Below are 7,500 nucleotides of genomic sequence, written 5' to 3' on the forward strand. Positions count from 1 at the left end.
GCGGAAGCAAGGAAGGATTAGCGGAAGCAAGGAAGGATTACAGGAAGCAAGGAAGGATTACAAGAAGCAATAAAGGATTAGAGGAAGCAAGGAAGGATTAGAGGAAGCAATTAAGGATTAGAGGAAGCCAGAAAGGATTAGAGGGAGCAAGGAAGTATTAGAGGAAGCAAGGAATGAAGCAAGGAAGGATTAGAGGGAGCAAGGAAGGATTAGAGGAAGCAAGGAAGGATTTGAGGAAGCAAGGAAGGATTAGAGGAAGAAAGGAAGGATTAGAGGAAGCAAGGAAGGATTAGCGGAAGCAAGGAAGGATTAGAGGAAGCAAGGAAGGATTTGAGGAAGCAAGGAAGGATTAGAGGAAGAAAGGAAAGATTAGCGGAAGCAAGGAAGGATTAGAGGAAGCAAGGAAGGATTATAGGAAGCAATAAAGGATTAGCGGAAGCAAGAAAGGATTACAGGAAGCAAGGAAGGATTACAAGAAGCAATAAAGGATTAGAGGAAGCAAGGAAGGATTAGAGGAAGCAATTAAGGATTAGCGGAAGCAAGGAAGGATTAGAGGAAGCAATTAAGGATTAGAGGAAGCAAGGAAGGATTAGAGGAAGCAAGGAAGGATTAGAGGAAGCAAGGAAGGATTAGAGGAAGCAAGGAAGGATTAGAGGAAGCAATTAAGGATTAGCGGAAGCAAGGAAGGATTAGAGGAAGCAAGGAAGGATTAGAGGAAGCAAGGATTAGCGGAAGCAAGGAAGGATTAGAGAAAGCAAGGAAGGATTTGAGGAAGCAAGGAAGGATTAGCGGAAGGAAGGAAGGATTTGAGGAAGCAAGGAAGGATTAGAGGAAGCAAGGAAGGATTAGAGGAAGGAAGAAAGGATTAGAGGGAACAAGGAAGGATTAGAGGAAGCAAGGATTAGAGGGAGCAAGGAAGGATTAGAGAAAGCAAGGAAGGATTTGAGGAAGCAAGGAAGGATTAGCGGAAGGAAGGAAGGATTAGAAGAAGCAAGGAAGGATTTGAGGAAGCAAGGAAGGATTAGAGGAAGAAAGGAAGGATTAGAGGGAGCAAGGAAGGATTAGAGGAAGGAAGGATTAGCGGAAGCAAGGAAGGATTAGAGGAAGCAAGGAAAGATTAGCGGAAGCAAGGAAGGATTAGAGGAAGCAAGGAAGGATTAGAGGAAGCAAGGAAGGATTAGCGGAAGCAAGGAAGGATTAGAGGAAGCAAGGAAGGATTAGAGGAAGCAAGAAAGGATTAGCGGAAGCAAGGATTAGAGGGAGCAAGGAAGGATTAGAGGAAGCAAGGAAGGATTAGAGGAAGGAAGGATTAGAGGGAGAAAGGAAAGATTAGCGGAAGCAAGGAAGGATTAGAGGAAGCAATAAAGAATTAGAGGAAGCAAGGAAGGATTAGAGGAAGCAAGGAAGGATTAGAGGAAGCAAGCAAGGATTAGAGGAAGGAAGGAAGTATAAGAGGAAGCAAGAAAGGATTAGAGGGAACAAGGAAGGATTAGAGGGAGCAAGGAAGGATTAGAGGAAGCAAGGAAGGATTAGAGGAAGGAAGGAAGTATAAGAGGAAGCAAGAAAGGATTAGAGGGAGCAAGAAAGGATTAGAGGGAGCAAGGAAGGATTAGAAGAAGCAAGGAAGGATTAGAGGAAGCAAGGAAGTATAAGAGGGAGCAAGAAAGGATTAGAGGAAGCAAGGAAGTATAAGAGGGAGCAAGAAAGGATTAGAGGGAGCAAGGAAGGATTAGATAAAGCAAGGAAGGATTAGAGGGAGCAAGGAAGGATTAGAGAAAGCAAGGAAGGATTAGAGGAAGCAAGGAAGGATTAGAGGAAGCAAGAAAGGATTAGAGGAAGTAAGGATTAGAGGGAGCAAGGAAGGATTAGAGGAAGCAAGAAAGGATTAGAGGAAGTAAGGATTAGAGGAAGCAAGGAAGGATTAGAGGAAGCAAGGAAGGATTAGAGGAAGCAAGAAAGGATTAGAGGAAGTAAGGATTAGAGGGAGCAAGGAAGGATTAGAGGAAGCAAGTAAGGATTAGAGGGAGCAAGGAAGGATTAGAGGAAGCAAGGAAGTATAAGAGGGAGCAAGGAAGTATAAGAGGAAGAAAGGAAGGATTAGAGGAAGCCAGGAAGGATTAGAGGAAGCAAGGAAGGTTTAGAGGAAGCAAGGAAGGTTTAGAGGAAGCAAGGAAGGATTAGAGGGAGCAAGGAAGGATTAGAGGAAGCAAGGAAGGATTAGAGGAAGCAAGGAAGGATTAGAGGGAGCAAGGAAGGATTAGAGGGAGCAAGGAAGGATTAGAGGAAGCAAGGAAGGATTAGAGGGAGCAAGGAAGGATTAGAGGAAGCAAGGAAGGATTAGAGGAAGCAAGGAAGGTTTAGAGGAAGCAAGGAAGGATTAGAGGGAGCAAGGAAGGATTAGAGGAAGCAAGGAAGGATTAGAGGGAGCAAGGAAGGTTTAGAGGAAGCAAGGAAGGATTAGAGGGAGCAAGGAAGGATTAGAGGAAGCAAGGAAGGATTAGCGGAAGCAAGGAAGGATTAGAGGAAGCAAGGAAGGATTTGAGGAAGCAAGGAAGGATTAGAGGAAGCAAGGAAGGATTAGAGGAAGCAAGGAAGGATTAGCGGAAGCAAGGAAGGATTAGAGGAAGCAAGGAAGGATTAGAGGGAGAAAGGAAAGATTAGCGGAAGCAAGGAAGGATTTGAGGAAGCAAGGAAGGATTAGAGGAAGAAAGGAAAGATTAGCGGAAGCAAGGAAGGATTAGAGGAAGCAAGGAAGGATTAGAGGAAGCAAGGAAGGATGAGGAAGCAAGGAAGGATTAGAGGAAGCAATTAAGGATTAGCGGAAGCAAGGAAGGATTAGAGGGAGAGAGAAAGGAAGGATGAGGAAGCAAGGAAGGATTAGAGGAAGCAAGAAAGGATTAGCGGAAGCAAGGAAGGATTAGAGAAAGCAAGGAAGGATTATAGGAAGCAAGGAAGTATAAGAGGGAGCAAGGAAGGATTAGAGGAAGCAAGGAAGGATTAGAGGAAGCAAGGAAGGTTTAGAGGAAGCAAGGAAGGATTAGAGGGAGCAAGGAAGGATTAGAGGAAGCAAGGAAGGATTAGAGGGAACAAGGAAGGATTAGAGGGAGCAAGGAAGGATTAGAGGAAGCAAGGAAGGATTAGAGGGAGCAAGGAAGGATTAGAGGAAGCAAGGAAGGATTAGAGGGAGCAAGGAAGGATTAGAGGGAGCAAGGAAGGATTAGAGGAAGCAAGGAAGTATAAGAGGGAGCAAGGAAGTATAAGAGGAAGAAAGGAAGGATTACAGGGAGCAAGGAAGGATTAGAGGAAGCAAGGAAGGATTAGAGGGAGCAAGGAAGGATTAGAGGAAGGAAGGAAGGATTAGAGGAAGCAAGGAAGGATTAGAGGAAGAAAGGAAGGATTAGAGGAAGCAAGGAAGGATTAGAGGAAGAAAGGAAGGATTAGAGGGAGCAAGGAAGGTTTAGAGGAAGCAAGGAAGGATTAGAGGAAGCAAGGAAGGATTAGAGGGAGCAAGGAAGGATTAGAGGAAGCAAGGAAGGATTAGAGGGAGCAAGGAAGGATTAGAGGGAGCAAAGAAGGATTAGAGGAAGCAAGGAAGTATAAGAGGAAGAAAGGAAGGATTAGAGGGAGCAAGGAAGGATTAGAGGGAGCAAAGAAGGATTAGAGGAAGCAAGGAAGTATAAGAGGAAGCAAGGAAGGATTAGAGGAAGCAAGGAAGGATTAGAGGGAGCAAGGAAGGATTAGAGGGAGCAAGGAAGGATTAGAGGGAACAAGGAAGGATTAGAGGAAGCAAGGAAGGATTAGAGGGAACAAGGAAGGATTAGAGGAAGCAAGGAAGGATTAGAGGGAGCAAGGAAGGATTAGAGGGAGCAAAGAAGGATTAGAGGAAGCAAGGAAGGATTAGAGGAAGCAAGGAAGGATTAGAGGAAGCAAGGAAGGTTTAGATGGAGCAAGGAAGGATTAGAGGAAGCAAGGAAGGATTAGATGGAGCAAGGAAGGATTAGAGGAAGCAAGGAAGGATTAGAGGGAGCAAGGATTAGCGGAAGCAATGAAGGATTAGCGGAAGCAAGGAAGGATTAGAGGGAGAGAGAAAGGAAGGATTTGAGGAAGCAAGGAAGGATTAGCGGAAGCAATGAAGGATTAGCGGAAGCAAGGAAGGATTAGAGGGAGAAAGGAAAGATTAGCGGAAGCAAGGAAGGATTATAGGAAGCAATAAAGGATTAGCGGAAGCAAGAAAGGATTTGAGGAAGCAAGGAAGGATTAGCGGAAGCAATGAAGGATTAGCGGAAGCAAGGAAGGATTAGAGGAAGCAAGGAAGGATTAAAGGAAGCAAGGAAGGATTAGCGGAAGCAAGGAAGGATTAGAGGAAGCAAGGAAGGAAAGAAGGAAGGAAAATATTTTTAAACAAGTCGCGTAAGGCGAAATTACTACATTTAGTCAAGCTGTGGAACTCACAGAATGAAACTGAACGCACAGCATTTTTTAACAATGACCGTAGTCCGCCGCTTGTGCAAAACGGAGTGAAACTGACGAGCCTGTTCAGCGCGGTAGTTGTTTCGCTGTGCTGCATAGCACGCTTTTCTGTACCTCTCTTCGTTTTAACTTTCTGAGGGTGTTTTTAATCCAAACATATAATATCTATATGTTTTTGGAATCAGGAACGGACAAGGAATAAGATTAAATTGTTTTTAAATCGATTTCGGAATTTAATTTTGATCATAATTTTTATATTTTTAATTTTCAGAGCTAGCTTTTAATCAAAATATAACATATTTATATGTTTTTTGGAATCAGGAAATGATGTAGAATAAGATGAACGTAAATTTGGATCGTTTTATACCAAACAAAAAATTATTACAATTTTCAGATTTTTAATGACCAAAGTCATTAATTATTTTTTTTAAGCCACCAAGCTGAAATGCAATACTGAAGTCCGGCCTTCGTCGAAGATTGCTTTACAAAAATGTCAATCAATTGTATTGAAAAATGAGGGTGTGACAGTGCCGCCTCAACTTTTACAAAAAGCCGGATATGACGTTATCAAAAGTAATTATTGAAACAAAGAAAAAAATGTCCGGGGATATCATTCCCAGGAACTCTCATGTCAAATTTCATAAATATCGGTCCAGTAGTTTGGTCTGAATCGCTCTACACACACACACACACGCACAGACAGACAGACAGACAGACACACATACACCACGTACGATCCTTGTCTCGATTCCCCCCTCTACGTTAAAACATTTAGTCAAAACTTGACTAAATGTAAAAACGGAGAAGGGAAGAAGGAAGCGAAGAAGGAAAGTGGGCAACAAGGAAGGAAGGAGTTTTAAGGAAGGACGGAGAGCATTAAGATGACGGATGAGGCGGATGAATGAGCAAAGAAGGGGAGAGGAAAAAGAAGACAAAAGAACAAAGAGGCGAGGGGATGGATGGATGGATGGATGGATGGATGGTTTATTCTTTCAGGTCATAGCCCCATATGGAGGGGTGTGAAATGAAACGAAACATATACATATGAATGAATACATAAATGACAAAGAGGCGAGGGGAAAGGGAGAAAGATGACTTAGGAAAAGCTAGAAGGAAGGGGGGGGGGGAGATGAAGGAGGAGGTGGTCTTTTGATCCATCGAGGGGGTAGCTTGTATGTGATGCCTCTTCCAGTAATAGTATGCACCCCACGTAAAAAAGGGCTTAGCCTTGGATCTGACAGTTACATAGCTTGATTTACAAGGGCTGACAGTCGTCTAAGGGGGGGGGGGGGGGGGGGGGGGGGGGGGGGGGGGGGCCTTTCTTAATTTAGGGGGCCTTCCCTAACTGAACCCAAAATTGACTTCGCGAAAACTTCGTGTAGTCTTCTTACCGAAAATTCAGTGCCAAAGCTTCGTGCAGCGAACAAGCTTCGTGAAATAGACAAGAAACATACGGCTTTACGAACAAATGATGGTGTTTTTTATTTATAGCGATTCTGTGGTCACATGACGAGACTGAAGTGACCATACGTTTAGGTTATCAAACTTTTTGGAGAGTAATAACAAATTAGGTCAAGAACAAACAGGTTTCCGCACAGGTTTTTCAACACTAGACCATGTTTTTACTTTGCATTGTATATTAAATTTTTTTTTCAACAAAAAGAAGCGACTGTTTTGTGCATTTGTAGACTATGAAAAAGCGTTTGATAAAGTTCGCCGTGCATTTTTATGGGAGAAATTAGTTAGTTCTGATGTTAATGGGAAGTTTTTAAAAACTGTAAGAAATTTGTATGAAAATGCCAAGTCTTGCGTTAAAGTTAATAGTGAGTGTTCTGGATATTTTCCCAGTTTGTGTGGAGTTAGACAAGGGGAAAACTTGTCACCGTTGTTTTTTGCTCTATTTTTAAATGATCTAAAGCCTTTTCTGTTGGAAAACAGTAATGGTTTACAATCTATGTCAAGAGAGGCTATTGTGGCTGGAATGGATGATACTGATGTAAATGCTTTGTTTCAAATGTTTTTATTACTGTATGCGGATGATACTGTGATCTGCTCAGAGTCTGAAAAAAACCTGCAAGAATGTTTAAACAAAATGCACGAATACTGTTTAAAATGGCGTCTAAATATTAATGTAAACAAAACGAAAGTTATAGTTTTTTTCCAGAGGTAAAATTAGAAATAAACCACTGTTTACGTACAATGGCAATTTAATCGAAGTAGTGTTTGATGTAATGTACTTGGGCCTTAAGATTAATCATAATAATATGTCACACGCTTTCCTTCTTTGCCACTACTAAAGCAAACGTGTGCAAGATTGTATGTTACGCGCTTTGGAGCATGTGCAAGAACGGATTCAAACTCGAAATCGTCCCTCCAAAAAAACCAAAATGCACACACGACTTTTATTTCTTCTGCTGTTATCGTTTCTTCTCTTTACAAATTCTTCAACGCTCAGAATACTGAAAACGGCATCCCAGACGACAGTACTGTTTCCATACGCGAATTTAGCTGCCCTTGGAAAGTGGCTCGCTCAGGAGGCCTGTTAGTCTGACACTATAAGGACAGAGTTGTGAACATAGATGACAAAGATCCCGGAAAGAACAAACATTTCGCGGATGCAGACACAGAAAGACGTCATGAAGATTGCGATGCTTCAAAAGATACAGACTGTGACGATGACTCTGACGTCATTCACATATTCCGAGACGTCATTTATAGTTGTTCGGTCACTTTCGTCAAAAAGTAGATCTCTCCACAATGGCTGCTCCTGTGTTTAGGTTTATCAAGCGTGAGTACGCAAAACGTGTTTGTTCTCTCCTCTGTTGAAGCTGTGAGACATAATCGCCATTACGAGCTAGTCGTGTGACAGAGAGTTTTCTTGCACACTCGACTGCTGCTGTTTCACTCCGGCTAAAGCCGTCGTGAAACATCTACAGTCTCGAGTCGTGTGCAAGAAAACTCTCTGTCACACGACTAGCTCGTAATAGCGGGTAATCACAATACGGGCAATACAACCATACATTATCAGAA

The 7,500-nt window shown here is 42.6% G+C and overlaps 1 long non-coding RNA gene and 1 pseudogene across 1 annotated transcript in view; one reads left to right on the forward strand and one right to left on the reverse strand.

Annotated features, from left to right (window-relative positions):
• LOC138980738 (uncharacterized) overlaps positions 1–3,421 on the forward strand; it is a 5,575-nt pseudogene extending 2,154 nt beyond the window's left edge.
• The window catches only part of LOC138980558 (uncharacterized), a 401,185-nt gene that overhangs the window by 288,605 nt on the left and 105,080 nt on the right, over positions 1–7,500 (reverse strand). The window lies entirely within an intron of this gene.

This window comes from Littorina saxatilis, linkage group LG11 (assembly GCF_037325665.1).
Source record: "Littorina saxatilis isolate snail1 linkage group LG11, US_GU_Lsax_2.0, whole genome shotgun sequence".
Classification (NCBI taxonomy): Eukaryota; Metazoa; Mollusca; class Gastropoda; order Littorinimorpha; family Littorinidae; genus Littorina; species Littorina saxatilis.